General features: G+C 39.1%; 1 long non-coding RNA gene across 1 annotated transcript; it reads left to right on the plus strand.

The window, feature by feature from the left end:
• Positions 1-400: 400 nt before the first annotated feature.
• On the plus strand, positions 401-1,853 carry LOC131432479 (uncharacterized). The gene is made up of 3 exons (XR_009229875.1): positions 401-829; positions 889-965; positions 1,029-1,853. It is a non-coding gene; the product is annotated as an uncharacterized LOC131432479 (long non-coding RNA).
• Positions 1,854-19,291: the final 17,438 nt, after the last annotated feature.

The following is a 19,291-nucleotide window of genomic DNA, read 5'->3' on the forward strand; positions in this document are numbered from 1 at the left end:
AACGAGAAGATTGAGGTGTTATCGACTCCGAGCCAGCTTGTTATTTTCAGGGATTAAAATTTTTTATCGAATGTGCGATAAATTCGTGTGGAAAGTAGATATGAGTTTCGATTTGGGGTAAGGGAATAATGATAAACGCATCTATTTAGTAACATGCTTGTTCATTCTTACGTTTTTTTTCTGAATCTGGTATTCTTCATCATTCAATTAAGTTCCATCCGATATAAAAATATTTTCACTTACGAAAATTTAGTTGAATTAATACAACTAAATTTTCGTAAAACTTAGCATGGTGTGATGTAACGGGTGGCCAGACAAGAGATTGTACAGTTAAACACGAAGAAATTCGAACCGTACATTTGCAAACATATTTAATATGAGAAGCATTCAAAAACGGATCTATTACGTAATTTTTTCTACAACCCTTAGGAATAGATCTATAGTTTCCATTAGCCAGAAAGTGTCTCGGCTATGAGCATATTTGGAATTGCATGTTTAATCATATTTTCAACAAAATAATATTCGGAGTTTGGCAAAACCACTACAAATACATTTTCATTCAATTATCGAATGTTATTCGGTGGTTCGGTGAACATTGAACGGCGGGTGTTTAACATTATTTACAAAATACATCGCTTAACTTGCTCAACTGCCAGATGGGGGAAATGACTGCATCCGGTAAGCCTACCCTAATGCTTGCCATTTGACATACAATTTCCGGACTCCAAAGGGAAGGTCCATGATGAATTCGAGTTTCCTAATCACTTCGTTTGTGGAAAGGTCGGAGAGCAGACCGCGTCGAGTAGTGCTTACTATATTCATTGATTTGGTACGAAACATGAGGTTTTAGTTTTCGCAAAGTGTACTAACATTTTGCTTCCTTTGTAGCTCGATGTTAAATTAAATATTAGTTATTTAATTGCAAAAAGTGTTCTGCTTGTGCTCGATAAAACAAATTCAGGAAGGTAGGCAAAATATAGATTGAAACGGTAAATGGACAGTTGGTTAATTTGGTTCTCGTTGAACAGAAACCTGTTCGACAGGTGGTATATTTCGGACGCAACGTTCCGACTGAGCCGTGGTGATTCAGTCCACAAACGAACCGGCGGGAGTTAACCCGAACGCCGGACCGGCACTCGGCGAGTCCGCAGTGTCCCGTAGAGGCACGCCATCACACTCTACGTCCATCAAATTTCACCGACCACTCGAGTCACCCCTGGCGCATGCGGCAAACATGGAGGGCGCCCTACTTGCTGGACACTAAACTCAGCCACATCAATTCCAGCCCTGCCGAACGCCGCTACTGCCGGAGTCGTGAGTACCCCGCTGAAGCAAACCCTGCGCGCAGGTATGTTAATGTTAGTGTTATGGCCATACACGTGTTTAGTTGAGAACCATACTGTCCAATAAGAATTACCACCCACGGGGTGATTTGTAATCCAGTAGGAAATTCAGAATGGGGAATAGGGAGTTAGGCGAACACTAGAATAAACAAATAAAATAGAGCTGCAATGTTTTCCTTGAAAAGTGCGTTTTACGTTAACTAACCTCGTTACCTTGATTCGGGATCCGCGGAAAATGTCGGAGATTGTTCGTTCATTTGTTTTTTTCTTTCCCTACGGTGTCTGGAAACTCGAATCCTTCGTTTCGGAACGGGCGATAAAGATCTGAATGGGGCATTCGTTTCTCTCTAGTGACGTTGGGGAAGTCGGGAGATTTTTGAATATAGATCAGGATTTTTGAACCCTAGCCTTCAAGGTTGCCTGACCATCGAGTTGAATTCTGTGAAGCCGGGCAAGTCAACACGACAAGCGATCTCTCTCCGGAGAGTGGCGCGTAAATCGCCATGTTAATTGCACTCGATCGGTCAAACTGACAGCTACTTTTTTGTTTTGAGGTAGCGTATTCTAATGGAATATGCAATATGCAATCAAAAGAAAAATAAACGCTAAAATAATTACAAGAAAAGTTAATATAGATAAAACGGCATTAGCAGATGGGATCATTTATAATACCATCTTTGACATTTCCTTTTATTTGATTTGTACCCACTTGTTAGTATTATCATAAAATCATGATAACGAAGTGTGAAGTGTTTTTAAAATTTCAAACCGTCGTTGTGTGATGATGTAAAATAAAGAAAAATTCATATTAACATGACATAACTGTTAACGAATTGAAAAGGTTATGTTAAGATTACCTTACCTTACCTTACCTAACAGCTATAGTCCTGGGGAGTCCTTTGCTGTACAAAGCATACGTCTCCACATACCTCGGTCTATGGCTGCTCGTCGTCAGTCACTCAAGGCACGGATGCTTCGGTCCACCTTGCTCGCTGCGCCCCTCTTCTTCTTGTATCGGATTAGATTCAAGAAACATCTTCACTGGACTGTTCTCCGACATCCTTATGACATGCCCAGCCCATCGTAGACGTCCGATTTTAGCTGTCTGTACGATGGATTATAGCAGCTGTTGCAATTCGTGATTCATACGCCGTCTCCACGTTCCGTTCCCCATCTGAACCCTCCATAGATGGTCCTCAGTACCTTTCTTTCGAAAACACTGCGGGCGCGTTGGACCACTGCCAACATAGTCCAGGTCTCGTGGCCATAGAGAACACCCGGTCTAATCAGCGTTTTGTAGATGGTCAATTTTGTGCGGTGGCGTACTTTTCTCAATCGAAAGGTTTTCTTGAGTCCAAAGTACGCACGATTTCCTGCTAAAATATGTCTCTGATTTTCTAAGCTGGTGTCATTATCGGCACTCACCAATGAGCCCAAATACACCAACTCGTCAACCACTTCGATATCGTCACCGTCATCTTCTGAGGGTTACGTGTGATATTACCAATATCGTCAGCGAAACCAAAAAGTTGAACGAATTTTCGGAAGATCGGGATACTCGTGTCGATCCTCGCTCTTCAAATGACACTTTAAAAAGTAATATTGAACAAGATACTAGAGAGTCCATCACCTTGCGTAGCCCTCTCCAAGATTCTAAGGAACTCGAGAGCGTCCCAGATACTCGGCGTAGCACATCACTCTATCCATCGTTGCTTTGACCAATCGCGTCAGTTTATCAGGAAAAACGTATTTGTGCACGATCTGCCATAGCTGTTCTCGATCGATTTGAAGTCAATGAAGGTTTGATGCGTGGGTACGTTGTTTTCACGGGACTTCTGGAGTACTTGCCTTGTCGCGAATATGAAATCTGTAGTGGCGCGGGCTCCTGTAAATCCCGCTTTGTACGGCCCTACGAATTCTTTAGCTATGGGTGATAGACAACGGCAAAGGATTTAAGAAAGTACCTTGTAGGCGGCGTTCAGCAATGTGTTTGCGCGATAATTTCAACAATCTAGCTTATTACCTTATTTCTCAACGGGACATACCACTCCTTCCATCCATTTCTGCGGTAGAATCTCCTAGTTCCAAATCTTAGAAATCATTCAGTGCAGCGCTCTACCCAGTGCCTCTCCTCCATTTTGAGCAGCTCGCCTGGTAACTATTCATTGCCGCGGCTTTGTTGTTTCTCTGCTTGTCTATCTCATCACTTATCTCCTACAGATCAGGTTTTGGGAATTTTTCGTCGGCTGAGCGTGCACCTTGATTCCTGAGTTGTTCTCTGTACTTTGTATTTCGCCATTCAGACGCTCATCGTAGTACTGCGTCCATCTGCCGATCACCTCACGTTCGTTCATAAGAAGGTTACCACTGGTATCTCTGCACATTTCGGCCTGTACCGTGTAGCCTCTACCTGAGTGGTTCACCTTCTCATAGAATTTCCGCGTGTCATTTGCGCGATACATCTGTTCCATCTCTTTGCGATCTTGGTCTTCATGGTGGCGCTTTTTCCTCCGGAAAACCGTGTTCTGTCTGTTCCGCGCCTGTATTGCAGCATCCTCACTCCTACTGCATTATTCTCTTCGACCAACTGCTGACATTCGCCGTCAAACCAGTTAATTCCTCGATTCGATAACCTAGTAACTAGTATGGTTGCAACAGTGCTACTCACGGCAGACCCTATATTTCGCCAGCCGTCTTCAAGAGTGGCCGTGCCGAGCTGCTCTTCCGTTGGTAACACTAGCTCCAGCTGTTGCGAGTATTCTTTTGCAGTACGAACGCTGCCTAGCTGCTCGGGATTGAGTCCCAGCGTTCCTGTGCGAAGAGTGTTGTGCGCCGTCGATAGTTTTGAGCGTATACAAATCGCGACAACGTAGTGGTCAGAATCAATGTTGGCACTGATTTGATTTTCCGTATGTTGATCAGGTGATCTCAAAGTAATTTTGTTGATATCTTTGCGGGGAAAGAAGCTGCTTCGAACTACTATTCCTCAGGAGGCTGCAAGCTTCACGCATAGTTGGTCGTTGTTGTTTGTTGCCACATGCAGGCTCTTGGGTATTCCTAGGGGTCGGCTGCTCGGCCATCCATGGATCAGGAATCAAGAATCAGAACAAATTGGCTCAAATGGCACGTTCCCCTTGATATTTGGAGATTTGTGCCTTGCCATCAATTTGTTTTTAGCATCATTTTCCCGATATATAAGAGGGAAGGATTGAAAGGAAATGGTAAGGGTTGGACTAGGAGGATGGGAAAAATTGACGACACAAAAACACAAAAAAGCAGAAGTAAATTCTGCACCCCTAAGGGATGCCGAACAATCTGCTAAGGATCACATTTAGTGGAAGCAGAAGTAAATGCACAGTAGCGCCTCTAGAGCAGCAGTAGGAGTTGTCGTGAATGCTCCTGTCATCGCCATTAGGACCATCCTTTGGAGATGATTTAGCTTTGACTGAACTGTCGCGACTTCTCCTTTCTGCCACCATACAAGACATCCATATGCTAAAATTGGTCTAACAATAGTTGTGTAGATCCAATGAATATATCTGGGTTTGAGTCCCCATGATTTTCCAAAAGCTCGTCTGCATTGGCCGAAAGCCATGCAAGCTCTCCTAATCCTGAAATCAATGTGAGCAGACCAATTCAGTTTTGAGTCAAGAATAACCCCGACGTATTTAACTTGATCGACCACAGCGACCTCTGAACCAAAGAACTGCAACGGACGAGCTCCTGTGATTATCCTACGATGAGTGAAAAGCACCATTGATGTTTTGCCCGGATTTACAGATAATCCAACCTGACAACACCATTGTTCAACAGATCGCAGGGCTTGCTGCATTAAATCAAAGAGAGTGTTAATGCTTATACCGGTTATCAATATATGATAATCGTCGGCAAAACCATAAGTCGGAAATCCAAGGTTATTAAGTTTCCTCAACAAACCATCAGCGACTAGGTTCCATAAAAGTGGGGATAGTACACCACCTTAAGGACACCCACAGACATTCAGCTTTCCAATCTCTGCTTGCCGAAGCGATGAACAAAGAAGTCGATTGCTAAGCATTGCGTGTATCCAATTTGTGATACTTGAAGGTATGCCATGACCACGGGCTGCTTCCAGAATTGAATTGAAAGACACGTTATCAAAGGCACCTTCAATATCTAGGAAAACTCCCAAGCAAGATTGCTTTTGTGAAAAAGCTTTTTCAATGTTGTACACAACATCATGTAACAGGGTTGTAGTGGACTTTCCACGCTGGTAAGCATGTTGCATTCCATGTAGCGGATGCACGCCCAGACTAACATTGCTGTTGCGAGTATTCTTTTGCAGTACGAACGCTGCCTAGCTGCTCGGGATTGAGTCCCAGCGTGCCTGTGCGAAGAGTGTTGTGCGCCGTCGATAGTTTTGAGCGCATACAAATCGCGACAAGGTAGTGGTCAGAATCAATTGATGACGTCGAAAAGTATTGCCCGTCGATTTGATTTTCCGTATGTTGATCAGGTGATCTCAAAGTAATTTTGTTGATATCTTTGCGGGGAAAGAAGCTGCTTCGAACTACTTTTCCTCAGGAGGCTGCTAGCTTCACGCATAGTTGGTCGTTGTTGTTTGTTGCCACATGCAGGCTCTTAGAGTATTCCTAGGGGTCGGCTGCTCGGCCATCCATGGAAGTTGACCATCAATTTCAACTTCCCTCTCTGAGCAACCTAGATAGCCGTGTAGTGTCGGTAGCGGTTTCTTAACTGGCTAAGAATAACGCTACGGTCCACCTGTATCGTTGGTATAAGTCCACCAAACAGGTAAGCCGTGTGGCATCCGGCGGAATTATTTTCTACCAAGAGTTGATCCACTGGTTTCCTGCTCCATGTCGTAAAAGGCCACAAAAAGAGGAACTCCTAAGTCAAGGTGTATTTCCGTTCCGATGACTGAATGGCTGCAGGAGGTTAAACAATGCAGTCGTGAACGGAATATCTTGGGGTTTTCCTTTACTGTGTTAAGCGAAGCTCTATCACAGTGGACGACTTCATTCTTCGCAACTCGTGAGATTTAAGTGATTAAAACGCTTAAAATTTTTTTTACATGGTTCGCTATAGGCGATTATAAGCCAATATATTTGGTTTCTTCTAGTTATTGTACGATAAGTGCTGGAGATGGAGTGTCCATTACTTTAATTGATAATGGTTAGAGTAGCACAAATCAACCTCCAGCATAAACGTACAGCAACTATGAATCTATGCAGACTTCTGCAAGAAGGTAAAGCTTCTATAACTTTGGTTCAAGAACCATGTTTCCAAAAGGGAAACTTCTACGTTGGAAATTGTTAAACCCAGTCTTTGTTGCCTTTAACAAGAATGGTATGACTAATCCACGTGAAATACCTCGAGCATGCATACTTGCAAATAGTGCTTTCGATGTTTCTCTCACATCGGATCACACAACTCGGAATATTTGTGCTGTCACAGTTGGTATGACTATTGATGGCATATACAGGAAATATATCTATTGTTCGGCATATTTGCGCATATCCAACCTTTGCCAAGCGATGACTTCAAAAAGGTTGTATCATACTGCTGCAAAAGTGATTTACCGCTTATAATCGGCAGTGACAGCAATGCTCACCATATCATTTGGGGCAGCACCGATATAAATTCGAGAGGCTCTGATATCATGGAATTTGTGAGCAGTACAAACCTGCACATAGTCAATGCAGGAAACCGCCCAACTTTTGCGAGATCAGAAAGAGAGGAGGTTTTGGACGTAACTCTCTGCACTGATAGAATTGCGCATGAGTTGGTGAATTGGCTCGTCTCCGATGAGCTCGAACCTTCGTTGTCTGATCATACGTACACCTTCTTTGATCATTCGAACGTTAAATTTGATATTATAACATATCGTAATCCCAAATCTACAAACTGGGACCTCTATGAAAAGAGCTTGGCGACTAGATTTTATGGATACCAAAAAACAATTGAAACCCCAATTGATTTGGAAAATGTTGTCGACGAGACAAACTCACTCATAGTTGCATATGAAGAATCTTGTCCACTTCGGATTGTGCGAGCTACTAGAGGAACTCCTTTCTGGAATGCTGAGCTTGCTAGACTAAGGAAACTAAGTTACTGCAGAAAGAGTATGAACATTGCAAACATATTTTGAAGAAAATACTTACTTTTAGTCTTGCAACAGGATATATGCCAAAAGCTTGTCAGGAAATAATTGCCAAATTTATTCCCAAAGGCGGTCGCGACACTTATGAGGAAGCGAAGAGTTTCTGGCATATCAGTCTTAGCAAATTTTTCTTGAAACAATGGAACGCATAGTCGATCACTACATCAGGAATGTTAGTTTGGGTGTGCATCCGCTACATGGAATGCAACATGCTTACCAGCGTGGAAAGTCCACTACAACCCTGTTACATGATGTTGTGTAAAACACTGTAAAATGATGCTAAAACCAAATTGATGGCAGGGCACAAATCTCAAAATATCAAGGGGAACGTGCCATTTGAGCCAATTTGATCTGATTCCTGGTTGTTGCCGTATGCAGGCTGTACCAAGCTTGGGAGTGTGTGCCTGTTATGTCGTTTAACACTTTCGTATCGTTCAGGCAGAACACTAGCTTCGTTGATACAAATACTTTCCCAAGTACTGTGAGCGAAAGCTCTGCAATTTCTGCATTTACTTTGTCCACTTCCTGCTATTAGTTCCGTGTTTTCCTTTTGAAAGTTTATTATTTTGGGCAGCAAAGGGAAACAGATGAAGGATAATTGTTGTTCCAGATTATCCAGCCTTCTTGCTCAACAATCAATCGCAAGGGAAACAAACAGATGGCAAATAATATACAGTAAGGAAGCGCAAGAGAGTCGAAATAAATCAATTCGCAAGTATAGGCAGTTCCATCCGTACATTTGTGACAAAAACATTTGTGACTTAGCCTTATACTTTAGAGCTATGATGTCTTTAGAACAAACAGAGCATACCATCCATACAGCTCCACAAAACGAATTCTTGTTTGTTAAGCAAGCTCCTGGAAAGCAGGTACCGAAATCTTCACATTGCTGTTTATCAACGTTAAGATTATAAAAACCGTTCAAGTATATTTCCATTTAACTCGATGATTTGCGCTACTGTGTTATATTCTTAGAAAAATCTACGAGCACAGATTCCATCATTCGAGTTGCCTCCTCCAGGTAATGGTTCACCAATACCAGACCCTGCCAGTTTGGAGCGAAATAAATCTTCAGTATAGAAACGCCATCGCACGGCATCACATTCAACATATCATGTCAATTGTGCTAGCAGTGCTGCTATTTTGGCGCGCAAGAATTTGACATTTCGCTTCCCTACTTCTATGTACGAGATTCTATCCGGACTCACCTGAGGGCACCATGCTCGAAAGAAAGAATGCTGTCAATGATTTATTCTGGAAATGTGAGAGCTGGATATCTTGTTAATATGACGTCTTTACCAATACGCAACCCTAGCTGCTCTTTTAATGCCGTTCGTATGTTTGTCTCTCGCTCCTTGACTCCTTGCTCATTTTGTCGGGACACGCGCCATGTCGTTTTCTCAAGGTGCAGACAATAACTCACTTTTAGCAAAAGTTTCATAGATCGAATAATTGCATCGAGAGGCGAAATTCCAAATTTATATTTGTCTGGATCTTTCTCATTTGTTTCAGTTATTGAAAAATTCAGAGCTTTTCCTGAGCGCTTGCATATTTACCAAGGTTGGGAGTGTGTGCCTGTTATGTCGTTTAATACTTTCGTAGCGCATTCAGGTAGCATCAAACTATTTCAAAAACAGATCATTTTTAAACTGCTATATCTAACATTGGAGTAAATGAAAAAAAATCGGTTTCTTTCATTTGATATAAAATACTTTCGAGCATGTTTATATAAAAAATGGCGGAGGAGATATTTTTTTAAATTTTTTAAATTGTTTTTAAACAATGGGTTTTTTCATTGAAAAATGCTCTTTCATGTAAGACTTTTATTAGATATGTATATTAAAATAAGGTATTGCTGTCTTCTAGCGTGTTAAAACTAATTCAGCTGCATAATCGGGAAGATGGATTACACTCACGTTGGTTGTTGCTCTATTCGATAATGCTATTACAGGATCAGACGTTAAAAGAAATCGTTCGAATACATCCTCTAGATTCATTAAAGGATTGAATTTCTCGGATGGAACTGTCTATACTTGCGAATTGATTTATTTCGACGCTTTTGCGCTTCCTTACTGTTTATTATTTGCTATCTGTTTGTTTCCCTTGCGATTGATTGTTGAGCAAGAAGGCTGGATAATCTGGAACAGCAATTATCCTTCATCTGTTTCCCTTTGCTGTCCAAAATAATAAACTTTCAAAAGAAAAACACGGAACTAACAGCAGGAAATGGACAAAGTAAATGCAGAAATTGCAGAGCTTTCTCTCACAGTACTTGGGAAAGTATTTGTATCAACGAAGCTAGTGTTCTGCCTGAACGATACGAAAGGGTTAAACGACATAACAGTCACACACTCCCAAGCTTGGTACATATACAAGCGCTCAGGAAAAGCTCTGAATTTTTCAATAACTGAAACCAATGAGAAGGATCCAAACAAATATCAATTTGGAATTTCGCCTCTCCACGCAATGATTCGATATATGGAACTTTTGCTAAAAGTGAGTTATTGTTTGCACATTGAGAAAACGACTCGGCGCGTGTCCCGACAAAATCAGCATGTCAAGGAGCAAGAGACAAACATACGAACGGCATTAAAAGAGCAGCTAGGGTTGCGTATTGGCAAAGACATCATATCAACAAGATATCCAGCTCTCACATTTAAAAAATAAATCATTGACAACATCCTTTATTGCGAGCATGGTGCCCTCAGGTGAGTCCGCATCGAATCTCGTACATAGAAGTAGGGAAGAGAAATGTCAAATTCTTGCGCGCCAAAATAGCAGCACTGCGCACCCACACAATTGACATGATATGTTGAATGTGATGCCGCGCGATGGCGTTCCCATACTGAAGATTGATTTCGCTCCAAGCTGACAGTTTCTGGCATTGGTGAACCATTACCTGGAGGCGGCAACTCGAATGATGGTGTCTTTGCCCGTAGATTTTTCAAAGAATATAACACAGTGGCGCAAATCATCGAGTTAAATGGAAATATACTTGAAAGGTTTTTTATAATCTTAACGTTTATAAACAGCAATGTGAAGATTTCGGTACCTGCTTTCCAGGAGTTTGCTAAACAAACAAGAATTCGTTTTGAGGAGCTGTATGGATGGTATGCTCTGTCACCAACCGTGCATTATCTTCTGGTGCATGGGATCGCAATTATAAAACATGCTTTGCTTCCTATTGGTATGTACAGTAAGGAAGCGCAAGAGAGTCGAAAAAAATCAATTCTCAAGTATAGGCTGTTCCATCCGCAGAAATTCAATCGTTTAGTGAATATAGATGATATATTCAAACGATTTCTTTTAACCTCTGATCCTGTAATAGCATTATCGAATAGAGTAACAACCAACGTGAGTGTACTCCATCTTCCCGATTATGCAGATCGAGAAGTGAAAATTAAGAAAGCTAGAGTAAAAAATCTGATTTTCTTAGGAACACCCTAAGTTGCTCTCTTAAAATAGCTGTAACACTAAAACCGTTAGAGATACTACCAAAGTGTATCGTTCAGACAGAACACTAGCTACGTTGATACAAATACTTTTCCAAGTACTGTGAGAGAACGCTCTTCAATTTCTGCATTTACTTTGTCCACTTCCTGCTTTGTTAGTGCCGTGTTTTCCTTTTGAAAGACGATTATTTTGGGCGGCAAAGGGAAACAGATGAATGATAATTGTTGTTCCAGCCTATCCAGCCTTCTTGCTCAACAATCAATCGCAAGGGAACCAAACAGATAGCAAATAATGTACAGCAAGGAAGCGCAAGAGAGTCGAAATAAATCAATTCGCAAGTATAGACAGTTCCATCCGCAGAAATTCAATCGTTTAGTGAATCTAGAGGATGTATTCGAACGATTTCTTTTAACGTCTGATCCTGTAATAGCCTTATCGAATAGAGTAACAACCAACGTGAGTGTAATCCATCTTCCCGATTATGCAGCTAAAGTAGTTTTGACATGCTAGAAGACAGCAATATCTTATTTTAATATATAGCTAATAAATGTCTTACACGAAAGAGCATTTTTCAATGAAAAAACCCAATGTTTGAACACGATTTGAAAATTTTTAAAAAATCTCTCCTCCGCCATTTTTTTTATAAACATGATCGAAAGTATTTTCTACACGGAAATACCGAAATCAGCATTTTGGCGAAAAATTTAGTTGATTTTCTGATTTTAGTTAGTTAGTTTTTGAGACAACTAAAAAATCTTACTTTTGCTAGTTTAGATTTTTTAATTCTAATTCCCTTAAAAATAATAAAATATTTGTTGAAATGACCATTTTTTTAGCTCAATTCACCAATCAAACGTGCTGTCATTTCTTAGCTAAGGCACGCTTCATATCCATTCAACTAATTTTTTAGTTGAATTAGAGAAATAAAACGTTGTTTTCAAACAACATAAGTGGTTGAATTAGTTTCTGCCATTTGCAGCTATATGGCACTCTGTCACCGAAAAAACGATAACACCGTAATGACTACTAGCCACTAGATGGCACACGACTACCGAAAAAAATTCAGTCACGATTATCTTTTCTATATTGGCAGGTATAACTACGATGTTGTATTGGAGAAAAAGACATAAGCGAAACATAAATTTCTTTTTGAAAATTTTTCTTCTCAATTGCTGTTTTCTTCATTCGACTTCACGAAATTGACTATCTCACTGAAAACTTTGAGCACTCGGAAAACAAAAACCGAATACAAGTAGTACACCGGACAGCGTAGCCCAGAAGGTTGGAAGATACAAAAAACATCATTTGACATATACAATTAGAGTGCAATATTCGAAACTCACTTCACTGTTCCCCGTAAAAAGATTATTACGCATAATCGATTCAAATGCGCACAAATTCTGAATAAATACACATTCCACTAACAGTTTACGTCATTTTTACATATCGGTTTAGAAATTTATATATGAATATATCGTAACACATGCGAAAAACATCTAAACAATTTGCAAGCAGTTTCAACAAGACTGTCCCTTTTAGCTTTTTAATGGATTGTTTTGCTTTGATACTTCTCATGAGTTTTTAGCTAATAATAATAATGTTAATAAAACCAATTTCATTTTTGTTTTCTTTGTTCTGTCCTTCAGTAATGATGGTGATAGATAAATAGAAACAAATTTTCTGAATATAAATAACAAAATTTGTTGTCAAGGAGAATTTCGTACTGGATTGAAATATTGCTGGTTTGTGTCCAGAATAGTCACCAACTAAACACATTCTCTAAAAATAAGAGTATTTTTCAGCAAAGTAAATTCTCAATTTTAACTAATTTTATAGTTATTTTGGAAATTTTGTTGTTAAAATCAACTAATTCAAAAACAGTAATATGAATTAGGCGCAGAGCTAATTTCGGTCGTTCCGTGTATCAAATGAAAGAAACAAATTTTTTTTCATTTGCTCCAATGTTAGATATAGCAGTTTAAAAATGATCTGTTTTTTAACTAGTTTTGCTAATAACTCCGGTTCGGAAAACGCTACCTGAATGCACTAGTCATAAAAAAATTGGTCTCAACAAACCTTAAAAGATATTTAAAGACACCAAAAACGAGAAGTGAATAATAAGAAAGCTAGAGCAAAAAATCTGATTTTTTTAGGAACACCCTAAGTTGCTCTATTAAAATAGCTGTAACACTAAAACCGGTAGAGATACTACAATAGTGTTTTCTGCAAAGTTTCTAGATATAAATTTTTCTACAATTTTGACGAAGGGTGCAGTCTTATATCTCAACACATACGGAAAATAATTTTTATATCACCCTCATAATAAGAACCAGCCTAATACCATATGCTTCAAAATATGGCTTATCTTTTACTGATCATTTGTTCTGAAGACATCATAGCTCTAAAGTATAAGGCTAAGCCACAAATGTTTTTATCCTCCTAAAATGTGGATCCGGACCACTGTGTATTGAAGAAACGGCTCTTGATCTTCAATACGCACATCCTATCACTGAATGGCTGCCACCCAAACACGAGTTGGCACAACTTGCCAAACAGTATAAAAACCGTTCCTAGAACGCTGGTTGTGCCACAGCTCTGGTAAAATGTAGCCGCTCGATGAACACTTTTTCGTACCTCTTATCCCGTCCAACAGAGTTCCTGCAGTGCTATGATATCGAAGCCATGGTTTTGAAGCTCATCATGCAGCATTCGGTCATATCCTGGGAAGCCAAGCGATTTGCAGTTCTATGTGCCAAGCTTCTAATCGTAGTCATTTGTTTGTCGTGTAGGTCTATGTCGATTATTCCGAGTCGTAATTCTTCCTTAATTGTGCGTAACTTGTGTTTTCCGGGCGGCTTGTTAGGCCTGCATCAACCTCCTGTCTCGCCGGAGGGCCATCGTGTCAGAACTGTTTAGAGTCCCAAACTGACACAAGGACGATAATCAGCCGCTCTAAACATGGAGAAGAGACGCTGTTTCGAGCCGCCCCAACATGGAGAACAGATACTCGGATAGGTTCGCTCTCTGTACAGAGAAGGCAACCTCTCTTCTCCGTCAGCATACGACCAAGGTCCCACCGGGGTCGGTTACCCGATCTTTCCCATGGTTACTCGTACCCCAACCGGCACCCCGGGGTGGTAGGGATAGGGGTTACTGGACAAGAGAATAAACAACATTGGAGCCTGAGTTGTTCTAATCTTTCTAATTCTTTTGAAGTTTGGACTAATATTGAATTTCATCTCTAACCGACTTCCAGTACGGGAATCATAAGGGAATATATGAGAATCTATAAGAAAATGAACACTCTATTTTCTCGGAAATTTCTCAACCGATTTTCACATTCTGAAATTCAAATAAAAGGCCCAGGAATTCGTAAATACGTTTTCGAAAAGATACTATTTTTGGTTCCTGTATTACAGTGCGATAAGCGGAAAATTCACAATCGATGGCGCAAATTTTTATAAAACTTACCTGGTAAGTGCATCTTGTAGATTTTATTAGTTTCTGTATATACAAACCTATTTGGGACTACTAGCTCCCTTTTTACCCTTCTAAAAGCACCGATAATAGTGAAAAAAAGCTCTAAATGCGGATTTCACTTCATTTTCGCAGCAGCGGTTAAACCGATTTTCACAAATATTGATTCAAATTAAAGCTCTCATTGTCTTAAAAAATACTGCGCATTTTCATCCAGATTAGACTTATGGTTCCGAAAATATATGGCGATGAGTATCAAATCATTCAAATCGGCATACACAATGACAATGCAGAACCGGTACGTGCTGGTACGGAAGAAAAAAACCCCACTGCCTTCGTTCCGTTCGCTGCGTGCTTTGTGAAATTTCGTATCGCGTGCAGGATTGCCGTATTTAACTCTAAATTTTTCAGAAGAAAAGTCTGTAAATACGATGATGATGGTCCCACCTCATACCTCTACAAAAGTGTGAGCAGAACGAGTTATCTAAATGATAATTAATATTTTTGCACATATCTAAACCAGCAAACAAAAGAAAACGATCTGATTATTCTAGCAGGTATAGATTCTTCTTCAAAAGAACAACTGACCACAAAATAACATTTAAACATTTCGGATTTACTATCCAGGGTTAATCAAGAAAATTTCCAACCCGGGAAGATCCTCAATCACATCACGAAATCGAACCCGATATCTTTACCAGTATCAGACAGTAATTCACCTGGCCCTTCTCGCCGGACCAGTTCATCGCTACACACATCAGCTACGATGGAGTAATGAGACTGCGTGTGAGCAGCGCCAAGCCCAATTTTATCAACAACTGTCGATCCCAATTAGTTTCCCGAATCTATTCCTTAAATTATTAATTAAACTTTGCGATCAAGGTCAAGAGCAAACTTAACACACTGAATGCTAAGGCGCTTCGGCCAGTACTGTTCGCTTTCCAAATAGTCACTATCTGTTTCGCGCGCGAGGCTCAGACGTTTGTAGACTGCTCATTATTTTTATCTCTCAAACAAACAAAAAATCCATCATCATCACACCGAAAACAGTAACTTAATACGTCTCTCGATAATATAAATATACATAAATAAAATACATTCTTTAAAATTTGAACTAACTAAATATTTGCTCACAAAGCAGACTTTATATGTGAAATGCCTAACTTTTTGAACAATGATGAGTTTTGCGATCTGGCTAACAGAAGGCTTGGTGTTCTAGCATCAGATGCGTTTCTGTATTGGAATCTTTTAGAGGTATTTTTGAAAATTTAAATAATACGAGAAAGACATCATTACACTAATAGGTGGATTAAATAAGTTTTTTTAATTACAAGCGCTTACCTGTATTATTACTGTTTTTCAAATTGGTTGTTTGTAGTATATTATCCACCGAAAACCTTTTGATATTATCGGTGTTCTTTTGAAGTAAACAATCTGAGTTTTCATTTACTAAGTCCATGCAAAATGCTGATCTATTTTCTTCAACATTCATTTCACTGTAATTTCGAGACACTGATTCACTTAGAAATAAATTTGATTTGCGAAAATTTAGTGAATTATTATTGTGGAGCACATCGGATTGATTTATTTTAATCGGCATAGCTGAAAGATGCTTTAGACTATGTTCAGTAGTAGATTTTAAAATAATTGCCAGAGTTTTATTATTCTCCATCACAAGAACTCACCAGAATTTGATAAAAACGCTCACAAATAGTAATAAGTCCAATTAGATTATTTAATTGACGATACCCCAGAGGAGATAGTTTGTTACGGGATTAGATATGAAAACTGGGTGAATTATTTTTCGTTCCGATTTGCAGAAACAGAATGAAAAAGAATTTGTTGAAATTTAGTTAAGGGCGTGTCCTCATCATAGTAGAGTTCACGTGAGAATGTATAAAGAAATAAATGAAGGAAGGAACAGAACTGTATATTTTTAGCCATATGACTTAAGTTTAGCTACGCCCATTTACGTAGTGATTAAAGAAGGTTTAATATCCAATCATTTACAGCCAACTACCGAGCGTCAATATATTATACAAAATACTTTTCGTTGACGTTTGAAAAAAAATACTTCTCAATGTTCTTATTGAAACATAATTTTAGTTAGAATAATTTTCGATATGAGTTTGAAATGAGCGTGACTCAACGCTTACGATACATATCGAGAATTATTATTATAATATATATATATATATATATATATATATATATATATATATATATATATATATATATATATATATATATATATATATATATATATATATATATATATATATATATATATATATATATATATATATATATATATATATATATATATATATATATATATATATATATATATATATATATATATATATATATATAACTCCGGAACTACAAAAAAGGACTGCTGTCACACTTGGCACAGATACTTCTTGCAAGTAGTAGTAGTAGTTGAAATATCAAAATATTCTTACAAGTATCAAAAAGAGAAATAGTTTATATACGCGATAAGGGTATTTTTGAATTATTCATTGCAGAGGTGAACAAAAGGTTGGAATTTGTAGCAAGTGTTCTAATATGGGGTGTTTATTGTAAAATTTATCTTTTCGCTTTTCTCATATAGAAAGGTTATGCAATCACTTGAAAAACCGACTAGTGAAAATTGTCATATACCATTCGACTCAGTTCATCGAGCTGAGCCATGTCTGTCTGTATGTGTGTGTGTGTGTGTGTGTGTGTGTGTGTGTGTGTGTGTGTGTGTGTGTGTGTGTGTGTGTGTGTGTGTGTGTGTGTGTGTGTGTGTGCGTGTGTGTGTATGTGTCAAATAATCTCACTAGGTTTTCTCGGAAATGGCTGAACCGATTTTGGCAAACTAGGATTCAAATGAAAGGTCTCGTGGTCCCATACGGAATTCCTGAATTTCATCCGACTTCTGGTTCCGGAATTATAGGGTAAAGTGTGTTCAATATTGTACACCGTCACTTAAACCGGCGAAGCAAAAACGTGAAAATTTTTCTAAACTGGTCTCAAAACTACACAAATCGATAGTCATTATCAGTAGACAACTAAACAAACCGATTCCGGCTATCCTGGTTCCCGGTATCCGGTTCCGGAAGTACCGGAAATAGTGGTAATAAATACCAAAATGGATCTCACTTACTTTTCTCAGCGATGGTTTGACCGATTTCCACAAACTTAGATTCAAATCAAAGATCTTCCGGTCCCATACGGAATTCCTGAGTTTCATCTAGATCCGACTTCCGGTTCCGGAATTATAGGGTAAAGTGTGTTCAATATTGTACACCGCCACTTAAACCGGCGAAACAAAACACATAAAAAATTTTCTAAACTGGTCTCAAAACAACACAAACCGATAGTCATTATCAGTAGGCAACTAAACAAACCGATTCCGGCTATCCTGGTTCCCGGTATCCGGTTCCGGAAGTACCAGAAATAGTGGTCATATATACCAAAATGGATCTCACTCACTTTTCTCAGCGATGGTTTGACCGATTTCCACAAACTTAGATTCAAATGAAAGGTCTTTCGGTCCCATATGGAATTCCTGAATTTCATCCGGATCCGACTTCCGGTTCCGGTATTAGAGGGTAAAGTGTGTTCAATATTGTACACCGTCACTTAAACCGGCGAAGCAAAAAACGTGAAAATTTTTCTAAACTGGTCTCAAAACTACACAAATCGATAGTCGTTATCAGTAGACAACTAAACAAACCAGTTCCGGCTATCCTGGTTCCCGATATCCGGTTCCGGAAGTACCAGAAATAGTGGTCATATATACCAAAATGGATCTCACTCATTTTTCTCAGCGATGGTTTGACCGATTTCCACAAACTTAGATTCAAATGAAAGGTCTTTCGGTCCCATACGGAATTCCCGAGTTTCATCCGGATCCGACCTGAGTTTCATCCGGGTGCGTACTAGAAGAGTTTGTGTGTCATGTTAGTTGGTGGCCGTACGAACCGACTTCGATTATACCGGTTCTCGGGTTCCGGTGCCGGAAGTGCATATAATAGTGAACCCATTTCGTTCTCTTAAGGATGGCTTACGCAATCAAAGCACTGTTTTATTCTGTATGTTATGCATAAACAATCACTTGGTTTCTTTCAAAAATTGAAGAGAAAATATTTGAATAGAATACCACAATATTATATGTACATGAGAAAGGCATTATATGTACATGAGAAAGGCATCATTACTAGGTGGATTGAAACAGGTTTTTATCGATGGAAAAGGCAAGCTTTTTAAAGTCGTGCTAGGTACTATTACTATTGTTATTTTGAACGACACACAAAATTTTCAAAACAATTTCAAAAGATCTGATTGCTGTAAAATTCATTGAACTTAGGGATAAATAATCTTTATATCTATATGGATGCGAGTGTATACAAGTTTCAGTATTACTACGAAACAACTGAACGGATCACTTCCAAGTTTGGCACATGTACCAAAGGTGTAAATCAGGGGTTCCCAAACTATTTTGGGTCATGGACCCCTTTACTAAAATTAACTTAGGCCTCAGACCCCCATCAATAAATTCAATTGCAATTTATTGCTTTTTTAATATTGATGTAAAATACTTACCAATTCCGGCTGATGGTCAAATAAACACAACTTTTTAGCGCAAATCTTTCAAATAACAACTTATATCAAACAAAACCCGATCAAATGCACAAAACAGAATCATAACACATCAGTCGGTGTTGAACAGTCGTTCGCACCGCACGCGTATAGCGGCTCCTGGAATTTTTTTTCTGGCTACCTAGAGTTTCATTGATTCAAGGCTTCAGTCTTTTTCAAGGCTACCTGAATCACTAACTAAGTGACTAAGTGATGCAAAGAGTGATAT

Source organism: Malaya genurostris, chromosome 2, assembly GCF_030247185.1.
Source record: "Malaya genurostris strain Urasoe2022 chromosome 2, Malgen_1.1, whole genome shotgun sequence".
Lineage (NCBI taxonomy): Eukaryota > Metazoa > Arthropoda > Insecta > Diptera > Culicidae > Malaya > Malaya genurostris.